A 21,650-nucleotide genomic window follows, 5' to 3' on the forward strand; every position below is an offset into this window, starting at 1 on the left:
AGGCAGTTAATCCATGAAGCTATTGACTGGGAAAAGACATCACCATCCTTACTGCTTTATTGAAGAACTGTCTAAAATGATATATACGTGTATATATTTGGATGTTAAGGAGGAAAAACTAAGATATCTTCCGAAAATTAAAATAGAAATGTCTTAACCTCATTTGTATAAAGTGGCCAAAACAGATTCCTATTTCCTGTTTGATAGGAATGGTTTTCCCCCTGTGGTAGTTGGATATTGCATAGCAACAGGATGTAGTCGCTTCAGAACTAGCAACTGAGAGGTGGAGAGTATGGCTTAGTGGGAGAGTGCTTGCCTAGCATGCATGAAGCCCTGGGTTCCATTCCTCAGTGTCACATGCACAGAAAAAGCTGAAAGTGGTACTGTGGCTCAAGAGGTACAGCACTAGCCTAGAGAAAGAGCAAGGACAGTCCCCAGACCCTGCATTCCAGCCCTATGACTGGTCCAAAAAAAGGAAAGGAAACTGGCAACTGAGTGTAATAACTTCAGAATGTAGAATCTTCAGAACTAGCATCTTAGAACATTTTTTCCCAAGAGTTACTATTTGAAACAATTTATTGGACGTTTAAATAGGATTTTGTATATGATCTGACGGTCTTAAGTTTAGTAATTTTCTTTGTTTTAAAGCATCTCTAGATTATATTGACCTGAAAGTAAGCTCCATATCAAAAGAAGTGTACGGTTTCAAATTGTTCTTTTTTCTTTTTATTTGAGGATTAGTGTGGCTATTTTATCGTGATGAATAAATAGGATTTAACTAAGGACTGAATAAAACATGCTCATGATGATTATGAATATTAAGGAAAAGCTTTCAATGAGGACTCAAAATGACAAATTCTCAAGAGGGGAAAAAATAAGTTGTTGGCATAAAAATTAAACAAGGAAGCCTGCAAAAGAGATCTACAGGGAATCCGAAAGGAGCAATGCGGACAATGAGAAATATGATACAATTCAAAAGACTAAATTAAAAGTTGGTTTGAAAGTTGTGTTGACATCTGGACTCGTTTTCACAGATCTGTCTCTTCAATAATTACAGTTTCACATGCTCCTCTAATTTAGCAGGTAGTTACCCAAATCAGAGTAACTAAAAAAGGAGTAGGAAATAGAGGATCCAGATAGATTTCAGCTCACGTTGAAGCAAAGTACACTGTAAGGATTCCTTTCTATATACAGAATTTTCCAAGTTAAAGGCAAGATTCAGGACCTTTTCCCTATTATCCAAAACCTGACTATTATTTCATGCCAACAGATTGCTACTGTCTGCTCATTTACTGAGCTTAGCACTTGGCTTGCTTCAGTTTCAGGGCATATGGCCCCAACTAAATTCCCAGAAGAACTCTTACCGTTTTGTATTGGCACAACCTCAAAGCAAATGCAGAGTGCAGCTTTACTGTGAATTGAGAAGTGAAGCATCTGGGGACGTACGTGGACAGTTGTGAATCAGCAAGCACAGTATACAAAGGAAATTGTATTATTGGTGACCAGATTTGCCTCAGAAATGAGGAAAAAATATTTTAGTATTGAGAACTGAATGGTATCATACAATAACTACTTTATAAAATATTTTATTATGAAAATCTAAATACCATGAGAGATACTGTTTATTATGTAGCTACCTTCAAAAACTGTGATGTCTTTCATTTGTTCTGAAACAGTACAGATTTGTATGATTCTAAATCCATGTCTTTATCCTGGAGAAAGTCATAGCTGGCATGCACTGGCATTCAGGTCTGGTTTTCACCATTTCTTTTTGCCATGTCTTACAGACAAAATTTGGGTCTTTCTGGAAAATCGGGGTAGATAGATTGTTTATTACATTCTCCTTGTTGAATTTAAGGTTCCCAAGAGAATAACTTTTAATTTGGTACTGAAATATCATTGGAGTTTCTCTTCCTTCATTTCTTCCATCTTTTTCTTTGCAAGGTTAAGAGTCACACACAACAGAAAGGATTATTAATAAAGAAGTATAGATCTGATAATAAATGGAGGAAAAAATATAATACTTAAAGTGAATTGGTGTGAATACAAAAGGCAGAAGCATTTGCATTTATCAAGCTTCCTGTTACCTGATCAGATATCTAATACAAATGAACTTCTAAAGAGAAAAGATGTATATTTTACTCATCACTTAGGAGTTTTGGAGATCCATAATGAATTGCCTCATTGCTTGTGGCCTATAATAGGGCATCTCATTAGGGCAGAAGCATATGAAAATAAAAATTTATTTCATGACCAAGGAGCAAAGAGAACAGATTTCTCTTCAGAGACATACCCTAAGTGGCCTAAAGATATCTCACTAGTTTTCACCTTTGAAATGTTTTTTCTACCTATCAATAGTTCCAGGCTGAGTATTCAATGTTAACCTTTTTTTTCTTTGCAGGTCATGGGGCTTGAACTCTGGGCCTGGATGCTGTCATTGAGCTTCCTCGAACCATAGCCCCACTTCCCGTTTTGATTTTTTTTTTCAGTAATTAATTGGAGATAAGAGTCTCACATTCTTTAGTGCTTAGGCTGGCTCAGATCTCAGCCTCATAAGTAGCTAGAATTACAGGTGTGAGCCCCCACACCAGGCTCTAAGCTTTTAATACATGGGCATTCAAAATTCAAGTAGTAACATCACTGCATCTGCTTTTTCTAATCATTAGCATTTTTATTTATAGTGAAATAGCCCAGAATGCTCATATAGCTATAAATAGCTGCCTTTAATTTGTTCACATCTTTCCTTTTTGACTCTAATTCTCTAATATGAAAGCTTATTTTATTTTAAGTAGCAAAGCAAGGAGTTAAAGAATTTAATAGAAGGAAAGAGAGAAGAGAGAAAGAGACAGAGAGAGAACACCATTAAAAAATAGTGGTACTAATATGGAAGTTTAGAAAGAATGAATGCTATGAACACTTTAAAGCAAAACACTAATAATCTGTCAATACTGAAAAATTACATATCATCAGATGGTATATTAACATGGTGAGTGACATGACATGATTTAGTCTATGATGCTTTTATTTCCTAAGAGCCAACATAATGAGACAATTAAGCACATAGCATATATCACATTTCAAGAACATTTAGTGAAGGGTTAAGTTTCTACTTCTAGACTAGATTGTATACATACCAGTTTAGTGTTATGGTGAAGTCTGAGCAGATGCGAATGATTCTAAACTTCTGTAATGTAATTACATTAGTTTTATGTCATCTGGTACTATATGAGACTGTGGCCATTGGAACAGTTGGATCCAGGTATACTGGGAACAGGTAGAGAAGTATTTGACAGGGAAGTAAGTATAACTTACAATTACTCCTTTGTTCCAGAATGAACATTGAGATAAATGAGATATTCAGAGGAAATGCATGATCTTTTTTTAAAACCAGAGATTGTTCCACTAGTAGATATTGATGTGTTTTGGAGAATAAGAATCCAAATTATACTTTTGACCATTTTCAGAGTCATCCTTAAATCAAAGGCATCCCTCAATATAACTCAACAAACAAAAGATTGTTCTTTAATTATTTGGTTTAGTAAAGCATGCTTCCTTCTATTTTTCTGTCAGTAACTTGCCTCTCACAGAATTTTACCATTGTAATTACATATTTATTTAATTTTGGTGCAGTACAGCAGAATGAATTGGCTTCCATGCACTTGTTAGGTAAGTGCTCTAGTGTTTGAGCCATGCCCCAGTCCTTTTATTTTTAGTTTTTTTTTTTTAGGCAAGATCTCATATTTTTCCCTGGGGTGGCCTTGGAGGATTGATTACCCTTTAATTTTTTTTGTTTTGTTTTGTTTGCCAGTCCTGGGCTTGAGGTCAGGGCCTAAGCACTGTCCTTGGACTTTCTCAAGGCTAGAGCTCTACCACTTGAGCCTCAGCACCACTTCCTGCTTTTTTCTATGTATGTGGTACCAAGGAATCGAACCTGGGTCTTCATGCATGCTAGGCAAGCACTTTAACCACTAGGCCAAACTCCTGGCCCCTACCCTTTAATTTTTTTCTCCTATGTACTTTGTGTCATTGTGTCATACTTGTGTGCCACCATTTTGAGCTTTAGATTTTATCTTTACATTTTAAAAGAAAACTCTGCCTATGTTTAAGTAGAGACATGTCTGATTATATCAGGCTTTAATCTTTTGGATAAATAGGTTTTTGAACCAAGATTTATGGAGTGTAGCTTCATGTCAAACACTAAATAATCCTTTGAATATTTGCTAAAAACTGTCATAAGAAAAAAAATTGACATTTCAGGTTGAAGTTGAAGCAAAATGACACAATGAGTAAGAAATATCATAGGAATAACAATACTAATACTTGTAATGTGCAGCCAAAATAAAATGTACATTCATCTATTTTTTAATTTATTTTGAAAACTTTTCTGTCACAGCCTTCCAAAAATGTACCTTTTCAATGTCTGGATCATGTGAGAATGGTTCCAATTTGTTTTCTTTCACAGATAGTGAACTGTCAGTGGTAAATCATTACTCTCAGCACCTCAAATAATTCAAAGGTTGCTTGTCAAAAATGCAGGTAAGAATTTACATGATTGCAAATAGACTGATCTATACTCATCTTAGGATGTACTTCAGTTCCAAATACTAATGTCAGGGGCGGAAGACAAACCAGCTTTTCCCAAATTAAACAAATCACTCCTTGGCATAGTATTAGCCTCTTGAGTTTCAAACTACATACGTAAAGTTCTTCATTTTCTTATTGTGATTATGGAGATAAAAAATCCTATACAATCTCCAAACCACATTTCTGATGATCAAATGTATGTATGTGGGAAATCTTGGCATTCTCTAAGTGTCAATCAAAGAACAGTTAGTTTGGTTCTAGGTTTGTTTTCTAGTCATCATCCCAGTCAGAGACATTCATTGCCTTCATTGCTAATACATAGAGCAAAAGCAGATGGGAATGGGCCCCTATCTAGTTCCTTGTATTATATGCTAATTCTCTTCAAGACAGAATGCTATTACCTATGCCAAACATATATCTCTTGTTTGTTTTTTCTTTTGCATAATTTTCAAGTTGAAAATTTGAGTAAATCACAGAATAGTCATATACCTGTTTGAACTACTCACAACTCTTCATCTTCTAAACATATTTTTACCATCTATACCAGAAACCCAAAACAATTAGTATTCTGATGACTTTGGATTATAGCACATGATATAAGCATATGGCCAAATATTCCTTTTATGCCAGATTTTGCATATGACTTTTCACTTCAAAAGACAGTAAAGAATCAATTCTGTTGCAAAGGAAAATTCAACAAGAAAATATTTCACTATATAGCTGTAATTATAGGGCAATTTCTTTTGTTTAAAAAAAAAGAAACAGAATTATAAAGGCAACTCCAAATCATTCAATAGAACATGAAATAACTATGCAAACACAAATCACTATTTTCATGGTTTCTTACACGAATATTCACAAAGGTTTTGAACATTTGTTTTTTTTCTCACTGAAGCTCTGTGATATGTCATCATAGTTTATATAGGAAAAGAAAAGCATTGTATATGTTGGAAAAAGGAATAATTTTCAAACAGAATGTTCTTCTCTAACATATTTATTCAATCATTAAAGCTCCCATCTGTGAGTTGGTTAACAAATAATTGACTGAGCTGCATTTTTCTATTTCAGTGTCTTTCATATTCTAAAACTAATATTCTTTTTTCATATATTTTTATTGTAATTAATAGAAGGGTTACATGATATTTGCCAGATAGATGGTGCATTAATTCCCATACATTGATACCCTTTCACATGTCTTGTTCCCCATTTCCCTCCTCCACCCCCACCCCTCATCTTGTTTTCCCCCCTTCCCTATCCAATTTCAAATAACCAAATACAAATATATCCAATATATCAGGTAACAAAGTGAGATACTGTAACAATATGAGATAACCAAGGGACAGCAAAAGAGATGAGAGATAACATAGTACCTTAAGAACAACAATCATTCATTATACGGCTTATGTTTCTATAATCTAGAGATCCTTTCATTTAGCGTCCTACTATATGGCCTTTTGTATCAAGGTTTTGCTCTATTGCAAATCTCTGTTAGGAGAGCCCAAGGTTTCTACTGATTATGACAAATGAGGGAAACCATTGAGCCTATGTTCCTTTGAGTCTGGCTTACTTCACTTAATATGATCTTTTCTTTTTTATATATATATTTTTTATTGTAATTAGTAAAAGGATTACATGATATTTGCCAGATAGAAGGTGCATTAATTCACATACATTGATACCCTTTCACATGTCTTGGTACCCGTTTCCCTCCCCCCCCACAACCCCCACCCATCTTGGTTTTCCCCCCTTCCCTATCAAATTTCAAATATCCAAATACAAATAAATTCAATATATCAGATAACAAAGTGAGATACTATACCAATATGAGATAACCAAGGGACAGCAAAGGAGATGAGAGACAACATAGTACATTAAGGACAACAATCATTCATTATATGGCTTTGGTTTCACTATCCTGGAGGTCCTTTCAATTAGCTTCACATTATATGTCCTTTTGTATCAAGATTTTGCTCAATTGCAAATCTCTGCTAGTAGAGCCCAAGGTTTCTACTGATTATGACGAATGAGGGAAACCATTGAGCCTAAGTTCCTTTGAGTCTGGCTTACTTCACTTAATATGATTTTTTCTAAGTCTTTCCATTCCCTGACAAATGGGGCAATGTCATTCTTTCTGACAGCAGCATAGAATTCCACTGTGTACAAATACCACAACTTGTTGATCCACTCATCAACTGAGGGACATCTAGGTTGGTTCCATATCTTTGCTATGGTAAATAGTGCTGCAATGAACATTGTTGTGCTGGTGGATTTAGTATGTCTTTGTTTCTGGATGATTGGGTAAATGCCAAGTAGTGGAATTGCTCAATCATAGGGGAGCTCTATGTTTAGCCTTTTGAGGAACTGCCATACTGCTTTCCATAGTGGTTGAACGAGTTTGCACTCCCACCAACAATGTAGTAGTGAACCCTCCTGGCCACATCACTCCAGCATCTTTTGTTATTAGTTTTCTTGATCCTGGCCATTCTAACTGGAGTGAGGTGGAATCTTAGAGTTGTTTTGATTTGCATTTCTTTTATGACCAGAGATGTTGAGCATTTCTTCATGTATCTATAGGCCATTTTTGTTTCTTCTTCAGAGAAGACTCTCTAAGTCTTTAGCCCATCTTTTAATGGGATGGTTGTTACTTTGGAGATTAGTTTTGGATTGATTCAATTTTTTGAGCTGTTGATATATTTTAGATATGAGGCCTTTGTCTGTTGTACGGTTGGTGAAGATCTTCTCCCACTCTGTAGGCTTTCTAATTAGTTTACTAGCTATGTCCTATGTCATACAAAAGCTCTGCAATTTAATGCAGTCCCACTTATCCAGCCTTTCTCTGATTTGTTGTGATTCTTGGTCCTTATTAAGAAAGTTTCTACCTGTGCCAAGGAGGCCTAGTGTATCTCCTATTGCTTCTTGAAAAGTTTTCAGAGTGTCGGCTTTTACCTCCAGGTCTTTGATCCATTTGGAGTTAATTCTAGTACAGGGTGACAAAGAAGGATCCAACTTTAGTTTTCTGCAGGTGCTTAACCAGTTCTGCCAGCATCACTTGTTGAAGAGGCTATCTTTCTTCCATTCTGTTTTTTTGACACCCTTGTCAAAGATTAGGGGGCCATAGGTCTGTGGTTTAATATCTGGGTCTTCAGTTCTATTCCATTGGTCTTCAGGCCTGTTCTTGTGCCAGTACCAAGCTGTTTTGATAATTATAGCTCTGTAATAGAGTCTAAAGTTTGGTATTGAAATTCCTCCCGAGATGCTCTTTCTGCTAAGAAGTGTTTTTGCTATACGGGGTCTTTTATTATTCCATATGAAATTTTGGATTGCCTCTTCTATTTCTTTAAAGAATGATGTTGAGATATTGATGGGTATTGTGTTGAATTTGTAGATAGCCCTTGGCAAGATTGTCATTTTCACGATATTGATTCTTCCAATCCAGAAGCATGAGAGGTTTTTCCATTTCCTCAGTTCTGCTTTAATTTGCTTTTTCAAGGTTTTAAAGTTTTCATTATGAAGGTCCTTTACATTCTGAGTTAAGCTAATTCCTAGGTACTTTATTTTCTTTGAGGCTATTGCGAAAGGAGTTGCTTTCCTGATTGTTGCCTCATTCCTCTCACTGTCGGTGTAGAGGAAGGCAGTTGATTTTTGAGTGTTAATTTTATACCCTGCTACCCTTCCAAAGTTTTGAATCAGCTCAAGGAGCTTGGGAGTAGAGTCTATAAGATTCTTTAAATACAGGATCATGTCATCTGCAAAGAGGTAAAGTTTTATTTCCTCTTTCCCTATTTGGATCCCCTTTATGCTTGCTTCTTGCCTTATTGCTCTGGCTAGGAATTCTAATACTATGTTAAAGAGGAGTGCAGAGACTGGGCATCCTTGTTTCATTCCTGATTTTAGAGGGAATGGCTTTAGCTTTTTGCCATTAAGTATAATACTAGCTGTGGGTTTGTCATACACAGCCTTTATTATATTGAGGAATGTTCCATGGATTCCTAGTTTCTCCAGAGCTTTTAACATAAAGGGGTGTTGGATCTTGTCAAATGCCTTTTTTGCATCTATTGAGACAATCATGTTATTTTTGTCCCTGCTCTTGTTGATGCGTTGAATTATATTAATTGATTTGCATATGTTGAACCAGCTTTGCCTCCCTGTGATGAATCCTGTTTGATCATAGTGTATAATTTTTTTGATGAGTTGTAGACGGTCGGCCAGTATTTTGTTGAGAAGTTTTGCATCGATATTCATCAAAGAAATAGGCCTATAGTTCTCTTTCTTTGATGAATCTCTGTCTGGTTTGGGGATGAGGGTTATACTGGCTTCATAGAATGAGTTTGGTAAAGAACCTTCATTTTCAATTTCGTTGAAGAGCTTGAGGAGTATTGGTGTAAGCTCTGCTTTGAAGACCTTATAGAATTCAGCTGTGAATCCATCTGGCCCTGGGCTTTTCTTATTGGCATTTGTATTTCAGTGCTTGATATAGGCCTGTTTAGTTGGGTTAGTTGTTCTTGGTTCAGTGTGGGTATGTTAATATTGGCTAGGAATTCGTCCATTTCTTCTAGATTCTCAAATTTGTTAGCATAAAGGTTTGAGCAGTATTCCCTCATAATACTCTGGATCTTCATAATTTCTGTTGTGATATTACCATTTTTGTCTGTGATTTTGTTTATTTTGATATGCTCCCTTCTTTTTTGGGTAAGATTTGCTAAGGGTTTGTCAATTTTGTTAATTCTTTCAAAGAACCAACTCCTTGTTTTGTTGATTCTTTCTATAGTTTTTTTGGATTCCAATTTGTTTAATTCTGCTTTGATATTAATAATTTGCTTCCTTCTGGTGGGATTAGGGTTGGTTTGTTGCTCTTTTTCCAGGAGCTTAAGGTGACATATTAAATTGCTGGTTTGCGATTTTTCCAATTTGTTATTGTAGGCACTCAGAGCTATAAATTTTCCTCTGAGTACTGCCTTTGCTGTGTCCCAAAGGAGCTGGTATTTTGTGTGCTCCTTTTTGTTAAATTTCATAAACTGTTGAATTTCTGTTCTGATCTTTTCGATGACCCATTGGTGTTTAACAATGTGTTGTTCAATCTCCATGAGTTACAGGGTTTTTGTTGGTGGAGTTGTGTGTTCAGTTTCAATTTGATGACCTTGTGGTCTGAGAGAGTGCAGGGAATAATTTCAGTGTTTCTGAATCTGTCCAGGTTTGTTTTATGGCGTAAAATATGCTCTATTTTGAAAATGTTCCATGTGCTGCTGAGAAAAACGTATATTGTGTTGTTGCTGGTGGAATAATCTGCAGATGTCTGTTAGATCTAATTGATCTATATAGTTGTTCTATTCTAAGGTTTCTCTGTTGAGTTTTTGCCTTGTTGATCTGTCTAAAGGTGAGAGTGGTGTGTTAAAGTCACCAACAATCACTGTGTTTCCATCTATGTATGGTTTCAGTGAAAGTAAAGTTTGCTTGATGAAGTTCAGAGCTCTGGGATTCGGTGTGTAGATTTTTAGGATGGTTATGTCCTCCTGGAGGAAAGATCCCTTTAGTAGTATGTAGTAACCTTCTTTGTCTTCTCTCACTAATTTTAGTTTGAAATCTATTTTATCTGATATGAGGATGGCAACTCCAGCCTGTTTATGGGGGCCATTAGCTTGATAGAGTTTATTCCAACCTCTCATTTTCAAAAGGTGTTTGTTTTTTGGGGTAAGATGTGTCTCTTGAAGACAGCAGAACGATGGATCCTGTTTTTTGATCCAACTAGATAATCTATGCCATTTAAATGGAGAGTTAAGTCCACTGATATTGAGAGTCAGGATTGAGAAATATTTATTAGTTCCTGCCATTTTTACAAGCTTTCATTAGGGCCTGTGTCTTGATAGTTTTTGTGGTACTTAGATGTTATGAGTTTTAGGTGCCATGTCTTTCTGTGTATTACATTTGTGTTGGTTTTCCATGTGTAGAACATCTTTGAGAATTTTCTGTAGTGTTGGTTTTGTTGCTACATAATGTTGAAGCTTTTCCTTGGAATGGAATGTTTTTATTGTTCTCTCAGTTATGAATGAGAGCTTAGCTGGGTGCAGTATTCTTGGTTGGCAGTTATTTGACTTCAGGGCATGGTATATATCGTTCCAATCTCTTCTTGCTTGTATGGTCTCTGCTGATAAATCTGGGGTTATTCTGATTGGTTTGCCTTTATAGGTGATTGTTCTCTTCTCCCTGACTGCTTTTAGGATCCTATCTTTGGCCTCTATTGATCCAGTTAGGATTATAATGTGGTGGTGGGATGTCCTTTTCTGGTCAGGTCTGTTTGGGGTTCTAAAAGCTTCTTGTATCTGGATGGGCCTGCCTTCTGGATATTTGGGAAGTTCTCAGAGATGATTCCCTGAAGTATATTTCCAATACCATTGACTTCTTTCTCTAGACCCTCCTCAATACCAATTAGCCTTAAATTAGGCTTCCTAATTGTATCTTGGACCTCCTGTAGCGTTTTCTCATATTTCGTAGATTTGAATTGACTCATTTTCTGTTCTTTTTCTGTAAGAACTAAATTATCTTCAACCCCGGAAATTCTCTCTTCTCCATTGTCTAACCTGCTATCAAAGCTATCTAGTTTATTCTTCATCTCCCTTGCTTCTAATTGCTCATTTTTGATGCCTTGCATCTCTTGTTGTAGATCGTGTATGGCTTTCTTTAGCTCCTTGATATCCATTTGAGTTGTTAGCTCAGCAGCTTTATTCTCCTTGGACATTTGTTGGAGTTCAATCACCTTTTTGCTTGTGGATTCTATGAATTTGTCCATTTTTCTTTGAAAAACCTTTATTATGGCCTCCTTTATGGCTTCTCCTTTTCACATATCACCTTTTTTATGGTTTCCTCTTGTTTAGCTGTGGCTTCCTCCCTTATCTCTTTCTTTATGTTTTCACATTTTTCATTAATGATGTTTATCAATTGCATTTGTATAGCACTTGGAAGGCTCTCCTCTAGATTTGCCACTGACTGCTCCATTGCCTGTTTATGTTGGGTGGGAGATGCTATTCCTTGATTTGACATTTTTCTTGAGTTTCTTGTTCTGCCCATTTGAGGATGGGAGCAAGATTAATACTATGCAAGATTATAATTTTTCAGATATAACCAACCTAGACCTTTTTAATTGGCTGACGATATCAGCTCTTTTAGATTGGTAATAGCACTCTCTCTTTCTTTTTGTACACTTACATACAAATCTAATACAATCACAGATGACCAATTTATGACCAAAACAATAAGCCCCCAATCCAATCTCTATTGTATTTAAGTCCCTCTTGATCTAGAGTATAATTGAACACCTAGATACACAGCATTGCTCAACAACCATCAAATGTAGATCCATGCATTATAAGAGTTGAAGGATGAGCAGAGCACCAGAGATAGAAAAATAATATGAAAGACGACAAGGGAGGTAGGAAAAAAATAATACAGGAGTGTAAGAATATTATGGTAATGAAGAAAGGGTATCGTGTAAGGATAACTGACCTAAGGTGATAGACAGAGTGTTTGTGTAGAAAGTTTAGATGAACTTAAGATAAAACTTATCAAAATAAGTAGAGTAATAAAAAGAATATTTAGAGAAAAGTGAGAGGTTGATATAGGTGATTTCAATGATACTAATTTAAGAAAAAAAAAGAAAACAAACAAAACAGCAACAAAATAAAAGAAAACAGAACACACACACACACAAAAGAAAAACAAAAATGAAAACAAAAAAAAAAGAAAAGAAAAAAGATGGGGGGAGATTCCTCACTGCTCTGAGTTCTTACCCAAGAGATACTAGGGTTGAGAACCCGAAGTATAAAAAGCAGGTGACTGTATCAATATGGATATCATTTTTGTTCAAACTGTACCCATAGCTGTCACTGTGTTTCTAGGAACCACCACAGTGACAGCAGGATTGGGGGAAAGAGGGGAGAAAAAAAGAAAGAAAAAAAAAGGAATGAATCACAACATTAGAAAAAAAAAGTGTAGGTTAAATGGCAAAGAGAAAAATAAGAACATTTAAAAATGCAAATGAAATGGGGTAAAAAAAGATTTTAAAAAAGGGTATTCATCAGGTTTTTCTTTTTTTTGGTGGGGGGAGAGGTTAGGAAACTTGTGTCTCTACTAAATTCGGGATCTAAACACTTCACAAAGTCTTTTTCTCTTGTGATTTGGCTTTGCGGTTTTTCAGATGAGATTGCTTGTTTGGTAAAACAAAGCTGAAAGATCCGCGGGCAGCTTTGTTTACCAGGTCTGCGGGCAGCGCAGGGGGATGGACTTCAGCAGCGCTGGGGCCAGATTTCTGGCTAAGGGATCTCTGGGAAATCCTTTGCCAGTTAGGTGGTGCTGTCAGCAACACCTCTCAGGCTCCAATTGTTTTGGCCAGAGTTGTTGCCAGCATTCGAGATGGTGCTGCTCTCAGCTGGTGGGAGAGGGGCTCCTTCCCAATGCTGTTCTCGGAGCAGAAGTGGAAACTTCTCGGAACTACTCATACATTGCTGGATTCTCGGGTTCCGTGGAGCTGGCAGGTCCGTGCATGGCTGAGTGTCGGCTCTGGGCTCGTGCAGGCTCTGTGTGGCTCTGTCTGCAGCCGGCAGGTCTGCGCTGCTGTGGAGATAGCGCTTTCTCTGACCGCTCCGCTTTGGAGCTCCACGCTCTCTTTTCGTGCTGGTATTTTTTTCCTCTCTGCCTGAGTTCTCTGTGGTCCTAAAGCTTACTCAGGACCAATTTCTGTTAGAGGACTGTCTCCTGCACTGCCAGTACATGAATCTTGGCAGGAGCTCAGTATGTCTCACCCTGAACCGCCCGCCATCTTTCGCTGAATCCTCAGAAATTATATTCTTACTGTCTAGAGCACCTGTGTAGCAGCCTGATTATCAATGTCTGTTTCATGTGAATTCAACTTGAACATACCCAAGTAATGCTGACCTTGTATGAAAACCAGAGAATTGTTTGCAAGAAGATGGGCTATATTTTATTATTCTTCCAAAACTGGTTTTGTGTTTGATATGCAATGTAAAATACAATGTAAATGGAGTGCAATTATGGAATTCTTTGGTTGGAATCCAGATTGTAATTTTAAAAAGCAAACACTTTCTTATACAATATACTTCTTGGAGTGTGCAATTTCCTACATATTAATCTCAGTGACACATGAACCTTCACATTCTTACTCAGCTCAGGAGACTTAATTAGTCTGTTGGCTATCAACTTTTTCATGCTTTCAACTGCTTCAATACATAGTCATCCTGCAGACTTTCAAAGAAAGCTACTTTCTTCTGGGAAGAGAAGAGCCTGGTGTCGATTAAGCATGAAAACAGAATGGGATATTCACTTAGCACAGATGCATGTTGGCAAATCTCATTTAAAAGAAATATTTTTAAAAGACTTGAATCAAACTCTTCCTATAAATATTAACAAAACTGAAGTGAATGTAAAATGATTAAGCATAAGTTCTTACTTTCATAGTATATCCGAAATTACATTATTAGATAATAAAAGTCTTCCATTCAATGCATTAATTCACTCATGCTTTTGCCCTTTACTCTTCTAAGCATCAGGTTTCCCTCACAATTGTCCTCTTCTTGGGAGGTGATCCAGCTTGGATCAATATTGACATATCTAATTATTTGAACAGGGAATCTTAATGTAGAATCCATTGACCCAGGGAGTCGAGGGCTTGTGAACTTATTAAGTCATGAGGCTCATCTTTTTTCTGTTGACAAAATCCAGGGTTTTCAAGTTCTCTAGTGATTTTGTTCATCACCAACAGAGGACTGGGAATAAGCACACAGGCAAGCCATATTATCCCCCCCAAAATAAACACGTTAGGAAACAGTTCACTGTGCTAGCTTTCAATGTTAAAACTCTTCATTAACTGCTCACTGAGGGGATTAACCATTGCCAAGTATCTTGAACTAGAAATTTAGAAGTCATCTTTGTGTTTGTTTGGTTTGCCATACTTAACATCCAGTCAAGCAGCCATGTTGCATGGAGCCAACGTAATACATAGCTCTCAAACTGTGCAACTCTTCTGTCTGCAAATATCTCCACCATGTCTCACGTAGGTTATAGAATTTGCTTCCAAATGGATCTCTGCCTACAGTCTAGGACAAGTGATTTTCTAATGTTCAAATCTGATTAAATCACCCCTCCTACTGTTTAAACCCTCTTATCTTCCATCTGTTCCCTAACAGAGATGCAAACATTCCCTAACATTGTGTGTGGTGTAAAGAATGAAGAATACCTTGTGCTTTCATGCTCTATCTGGGATTGGTTTGGAGAATAGATTTTTAAAGTAGAATGGACCATGCTTCGTTGTGTCCTGCTTTCAAGTGACAATGTAATATGCACACTAATGAAAAAATGTTCATCACTTGGAAAAAAGCCAAAAAGTCAACTTTAACTGAAAAAATAGGTGAAACTAAGTTGACTGAATTCAATATATCGCTATCTTACCTCATTACATAAATCATACTTATTTCTCCAGACTGATTTTGCTTCACAAGTATAAATGGTATACAAGTTACATTTTAATGTATAACAAGCCATCCTAAAGCCTAGTGACCAGTTTTATGTTCCCTGCCATAATGCCAGTGACTTTTGTTCTGAAGCTTTTCTACTTCTGGTCCTAAGCTTATAGAACTTCTTCACTGTTATGATTTTTGTAGAAAATAAGCTGATGTACTCGCTGTCTATCCAGCCTTTGGCTGCTCTATGATTCCATGTATTTGCAATCGTAAGGGAAGTAATCCTCTTGTCAGTATGTTGAGCTGCTCACTCTAGAACCAACTCAAATGGTACTATTTTGGGGCATCCTTTGTTGTGACAGTATTGGGTATTGAGGTGAGGACTTGTACTTGCCAGGTGAGCACTCTACCACATGAGCAATGTCTTCAGTACTTTTGATTTATTTGTCTTTCCATTCGGATTTTATACTTTTGTCCTTGCAAGCTTCAACTCACAATCTATCTATCATTACCTCACAGTTATTTGGGACTACAGGATTTAACTACCATTTCTGTTAAATAAGAAATTTTCCCTTTGTGTTCATGTAACACTTCATCTTATTTGTGTTATAATAATTGATTGTAAATTTATGGGAAAAGAAAGCTACATCTTCTTTAATCTATGTCTCCATATGGCTCAGGAAATAACTTAAATAAATGCATAAACCATTGAATAAGAGTAATTGGAATTTTGATATTTTAAAGTGGGCATAAGACTGCTATTGAAAATAACTAATGTTTAAGAAGACTTGGATTTATGTTATAGAAAACAAGTGAAAAAGTGGATGGAATGGTTACAGGTTTGATTAGTCAAAGCCATTGAAGAAAATGGGAGGAAGTATGAAAGATTCTGAGCTACAGAATAGCTCAGAACCTCTAGGGCCTACAGCAATGATACTCTAGGAAGTCACAAAATTCTGTTAAATCTTGTAAATTTTTATTCTGCTTTTGATCATTTTTCAACTGAGCAACCAATAATATTAAATTTGCTGTGTCAACTAATAACTACCTTTATTTTCTATTACAAAAATTTGAGGTTTAAATTATTTTCCTAAACCAAGAAATGCAATGTTTTTTTTGATGAGAGGGCAAGTTCATTTTACCTTATTGGAAAAGTCTATATTCGGGCAACAAGTGCATCAACCTATTTGTACTGTAAAGATGTTTTCTAGTTTTACTTTATATGGTTTGATTCTGTGTTTAGATTTTTCTTTAAATCTGAAATATTGTACATGATTTAATATGCTTTGATTTAGGAGCAAATATCAGTGATGTAGATCTATTATTCACAATTATTGCTGTAATTTCCCAGGAGCAAAATTATCTTTTCAAAGAAGAAAATTATAAAGGGTAACATTTGATTAAAGAAACCAAGCAGAATTTATCTGGTGGAGCTGGAGATGTTGGAGAAGCAGAACCTCCTGTTAAACATTATCTCAATTCTCTTTGTCTTCTAAGAACTTAATGGAGCAATGGAATCCAACAGAATAATGTAGATAAAGCATCATTCTAAAGTAGCATTAGTTTGAATTATTTTACATGTACTTTTACCACAAAGACTGTGGCAAGTCCACTCACCTTCCCCCACTCTCAAGACACAGATCAAAAGATGGATGGGGGAAAAGTAGGAATGAAACAACACTAAGAATCTTAGGAGATAATTTGCCTTAAAGTGATCATATTTGTTATTAAAACTTTGCAAAACTTTTCTGTAAAGCAGTTTACATGACAGGTGAAATCTTGAGCACTAAACAAAACCAAACAAAACAAGAAACAATGGAAAGCAGTTTCAGCGTTTTGAGAAAAAAGATGGAATGTAGAGCGTGAGAGAGCAACTTAAAGCTGTGAGATCCTAGGCATGTAATATACACATTGTTTTTAGACTTGTAAGAAGTGAGAATACAAGGACAACACAGTGACATTGAAAGTGCATTCCTTCATTATTATGGTGATTGCAATAATATGTCCTATTTGGGCAAAATCATTAGGTAGCATCCCTTTTGTAGTTCCTAAGCTCACTGTTGGAAGATTTCTGCAAGTATTAAATTCTAAATTTGGAAAAAAAATTAAAAAAAATTCCCTTTAACTATCATAGGGATCAGCATAGAGAGTAAATCTACTCATCTGCTAGGAGCCAAGAATGTGACACACTCTCTCTGTCTCTCTCTCTGTCTCTCTCTGTCTCTCTCTCTCTGTCTCTCTCTGTCTCTCTCTCTCTCTCTCTCTCTCTCTCTCTCTCTCTCTCTCTCTCTCTGTCTCTCTCTCTCTCTCACTCTCTCTCTCTGTCTCTGTCTCTGTCTCTCTTTCCCCCTCCCTCTCCCCTCCCTCTATCACAGGCACAGTGTTTTATTATGTGTCAGCCAGCAGTTATATACTTTTTATAATTTCCTACAAAATGTTTATGTAAGTTCTAATTGGGTATATAGGAATGTTTATCTATCCGTGTGTCCACGAGAAGAATGATTTACTGAGCTCCAAGTGATAGATTGGTGTTAGCAAGATATGTAAATATACTTAGAACCTCCCTTACCTCACATAGTCTTACGCTGACTACATGAGAAGTAGATATATTTGCTTGTGATAATAGAACATCTCTCAAGAGCCTCACAAGGTCTGGGGCTTCCGCTCTTGCACATTTTGTGTGAGACTAACAAGATTATCTATGTATCAGTAACTTCTAGATGGCTTTCTTGTTAATTATAGCCACACATAATTTTAAACCAAAACAGGGACCAGTTGGGTTGCTAGTCAGAAATCAGTTAGAAGAGTGCAAGTTTTAAATGCTTGTCTTCCTATTAAGGCACCCATTTTGGGCTTTTGTATGGTTTGGTACATAATATACCGAATGGTTTTCTCTGGGCTAAGTAATATTTGGTATGGTCCATTCACGTTTTTCCTTGGTTGGCAGAAAGACAACTTCAACATTTTTTATGAGATTTGATGTGCACATACTTGAGGAGTGGACTGGAAGCCTTTCTTTAGACTGCATTTTAGAAGATGCCTGTGGTTATCCTTCTCGAAATCTAGTATCTGTGTTATTGTATGTGTCTAAGACTGAGTAACTACCAAAGTTCACTCATTTATGATAAACTTTACTCCATTTGTACTTGTGTATCCAGCATTCTTCATACAATAGTAATACACTCAAAATAGTAGAATTCAAAAGTTTAGGAAACTAATGGGGTCTAAAGAGAGGTCAAAGTGAAGCCTTGGCCCATTTATCACTTAACTTCGAAGAGAGTTAATATGCTTAGTTTTTGTAGTTGTGTCAGGATTTTTTTTGTTTACTTTTGATAAGAAATCCAGGAATTATTTCTCCCATGATTTGAAGACAAGGTAGAGACCTGCACAGAGGACTGGAGTTTGGGAAGCAGATTCTTGTGAGGTTTCTCTAACTGCAGTAAGAGCTGCAAATTCCATTGAAAAATGTTTCATATGGAGGCTATTTGGCTCTCATATTAAAGAAAGGTTAGGCAGAAACTCATGTTGGCAGGGTTGGGCCAGTACAGTTTCAGGACCGGTTATCGATCTTCTGGGTATAACCACAAGGAGAAAGGCTGAAAAGGATGGAAGTTTGTTTTAAAGGCCAGAGAGAGCTTACACCAAAGCCCACTAGCTTCCATTGCCCTTTCATTTGGACTCATTCACTGGCCTGCACTTCATTATCCTGGATTATCTTCTTTGTTTTTTCTGACTTTTAGCCAGGGATGAGAAGTGGGCATGTTTGTTAGCATTTATTATGGAAATCCACAGTCAGAAATCCAGAATGTCAACTACAGGGCTATTGCTAGCAAGAGAATTTTCTTGACTTAGTGTCACCAACTTATCTTATTCATTGCAACTTAAAGCCTAAAGTGAACTTTAAGAGAACAATTGTTCAGAATTCTTTGCGGCCAAGCCATATGGTTCTTCCAGCCAAAAGAAGGAAATACTGATTTTCTTGACCCCGAGAATGTATATTTGCACGTAAAAGAAAGTTGCTTGGATATTTAAGGAGAAATTGGATGAAAAGAAATGATTATTGGGCCGGGAGTTTGGCCTAGTGGTAGAGTGCTTGCCTAGCATGCACGAAGACCCGGGTTCAACTCCTCGGCACCACATACATAGAAAAAAAGCAGGAAGTGGCGCTAAGGCTTAAGTGGTAGAGCTCTAGCCTTGAGAAAGTCCAAGGACAGTGCTCAGGCCCTGAGTTCAAGCCCAGGACTGGCAAAAAAAAAAAGAAATGATTATTGAATTCAATTCAGAAACTATGGGAAGGGAAAGAAGCAAGATAGGAGAATCAGATTCATAAAATGGAGTTCTTGCAGCTGTAACTTCAATGGTTTGAAATTTACCAATATCAAGGAAAGTAGTGAAATGAGAAGAAATCCGAGAACTGGGCCCCAGAACAATCAAGGTTAGGTACAGAGAAGAGGTTCAACTAAGAATGTATATGTCAAAATAAGAAGAATTTTTCAGGGCCCAATGAATCTTGGAGCTGAGAGAGCAAAGATGTAGAGAGAGGCTAGATGTAACAATTTTCTCATGGCTTCATGGGGAATAGGCTTGAAAGAAACAAGTATGGAATGCCAAGTTCTGAAGACTTGTTTGGAAGGGATTCCTTCCAAATGTAGAAAATTAAGGGAAGACTGCCTTCAGTAATTGGAAATTATAAGCTTAAATGTATACAAACAAATGGGAACAGAGTAAATGGTCTTAGTTTTGTGCTTGAGGAACACTGAAAGAACCAATGAGTAGAATTGTATAGAATATTAGAGTATTAACTTGAAAAGATTGTATTATAAATGTGGCTTACCTACATACAGGGGACAGAAAATTTCAGAATAGAAACTTGGTTGTTCTATACTGGATATAAGACAGAAGGGGAAATGACTTCCTGGAGTAGTGTATTAGATTTTTAAAAAGTGTGTAATTTTGTATATACAAGTGTGAACATATGTGACTGTCATTTTTGATATTAGTGTCCATTGATATCAAAGAGAACTGAGAGCTATCTTGGTCTAGACTTGGAGGTAATAGAACTGTGCTCAAGTTACAGGCTGCTAAACTGATTATGTTTAGTGCTGAGATTTGGTTCTGTTTCCAAATCTTATGGGTATTATTTATATGTATTTTGACAGCTCCCAGGAACTAAGAACAGATTGTGCTCAGTTTGGAGGAGTCCGTCATAACTTCCCATGGAACTGTTCAAGGCTGAGATCACCCCAGGCTACTCAAGAAGTGAGCCAAGAACCGAGGTGAGGCCTTTCAAGCTGAGACTCAGACACATGCTGAGAAAATGTATTCAACTGCTATTTGGGGGACAGTGGCTTTGTGTTGAGTGTGGATTAGTGTCCTAACATTAAAGATCTTTCCACGCTCTAGTGGGATGTGACAAACAACATAAAATAAATATAGTAAAAGGTAATAAGTGCTGCGGAATAAAGGAAAGAAGGATTAGGAAGTCAATGTAAGTGCCTGAGGCCATTTGCAGTGTTTAATAGGACATATAGATCGACATCACTAGAAAGTGGCATTTGCACAATGACTCAAAGAAGTACCAGGTCAGTTTTCTGAGGGAGGTATGGTGTAAGAGAAAGGTCTTCCAGACAGAGGTGTGTGCAGGGTGTCATAAAGGGATATGATTGGTCATTGTGTCTGGATCAGAGTAAAGGACAAAGATAGAGATGCAAGGAATATGATCGGAAAGGTCTTAGGGAGTGCTATATGCAGTTATAAGGAACTTTGAATTTTACCTAACAAAAATGGAGAGAGGCACATTTAGAAATTGGATGGAGGGGATAACATGATTTGATATTCTCTTAAAGATTATCCTTGTGTCTATTGGAAGGACAGACCATATAGGAGCAAAAGCAAATATAAAGACTCTGCTTAGTGTAGTAGAAGTGAGGAGAGCAAGAAATGACTGGATTTGGGATTATGTTGAAGGCATTGTTGTAAGAATGGATTGATATGCAGTGTGAGAGAAGGATAATCATTGAGATTTTGAATGGTAAGCAGCTGGCAAGTCGGGGAAACAGTCACTCACCAGACCAATTCTGCTCTTTCCATAATGGTAACGTTTGTTATGATAGCTCTCAGCTTGTAAATTTTTTAAGGGACAACCTACCCTTTATTTCTACAATTGGTAGTTCTACCTGGGTTCCGGACAGATGTGTGTACAACAAATTTGGAGTAAGAGGATGATCAAACATTCATGTATGGGCCGGAAGTTTGGTCTAGTGGTAGAGTGCTTGCCTCACATGTGTGATGACACGGGTTCTATTCCCTGGCACCACATACATAGAAAAAGCCAGAAATGGTGCTGTGGCTCAAGTAGTGGAGCCCTGGCCTTAAGAAAGCCCAAGGACAGTGCTCAGACTCTGAATTAAAGCCCCAGGACTGGCAAAATAACCACTTTTATTTTATAAAAATATTTATAATTTTGCTTTAGTAATTCTGATTCAATAAAAAGGATATGGAAATAAATAAAATACATGGGTTAGACATCAAGAGACTCAGAACTTGAGAAGTAGACTGTAATTTTTCTTGAAAGAAACATTTCTGAAGACCTGTGGGACT

The 21,650-nt window shown here is 36.8% G+C and overlaps 1 long non-coding RNA gene across 1 annotated transcript in view; it reads left to right on the forward strand.

The window, feature by feature from the left end:
• Positions 1–20,269, forward strand: part of LOC150049619 (uncharacterized) — a 286,277-nt gene extending 266,008 nt beyond the window's left edge. Inside the window, exon 3 of the long non-coding RNA XR_016538814.1 lies at positions 20,210–20,269. This is a non-coding gene — a long non-coding RNA (uncharacterized LOC150049619). The remainder of the gene's footprint in view (positions 1–20,209) is intronic.
• Positions 20,270–21,650: the final 1,381 nt, after the last annotated feature.

Source organism: Megascapheus bottae, chromosome 19 (assembly GCF_031878675.1).
Source record: "Megascapheus bottae isolate mThoBot1 chromosome 19, mThoBot2.hap1, whole genome shotgun sequence".
Lineage (NCBI taxonomy): Eukaryota > Metazoa > Chordata > Mammalia > Rodentia > Geomyidae > Megascapheus > Megascapheus bottae.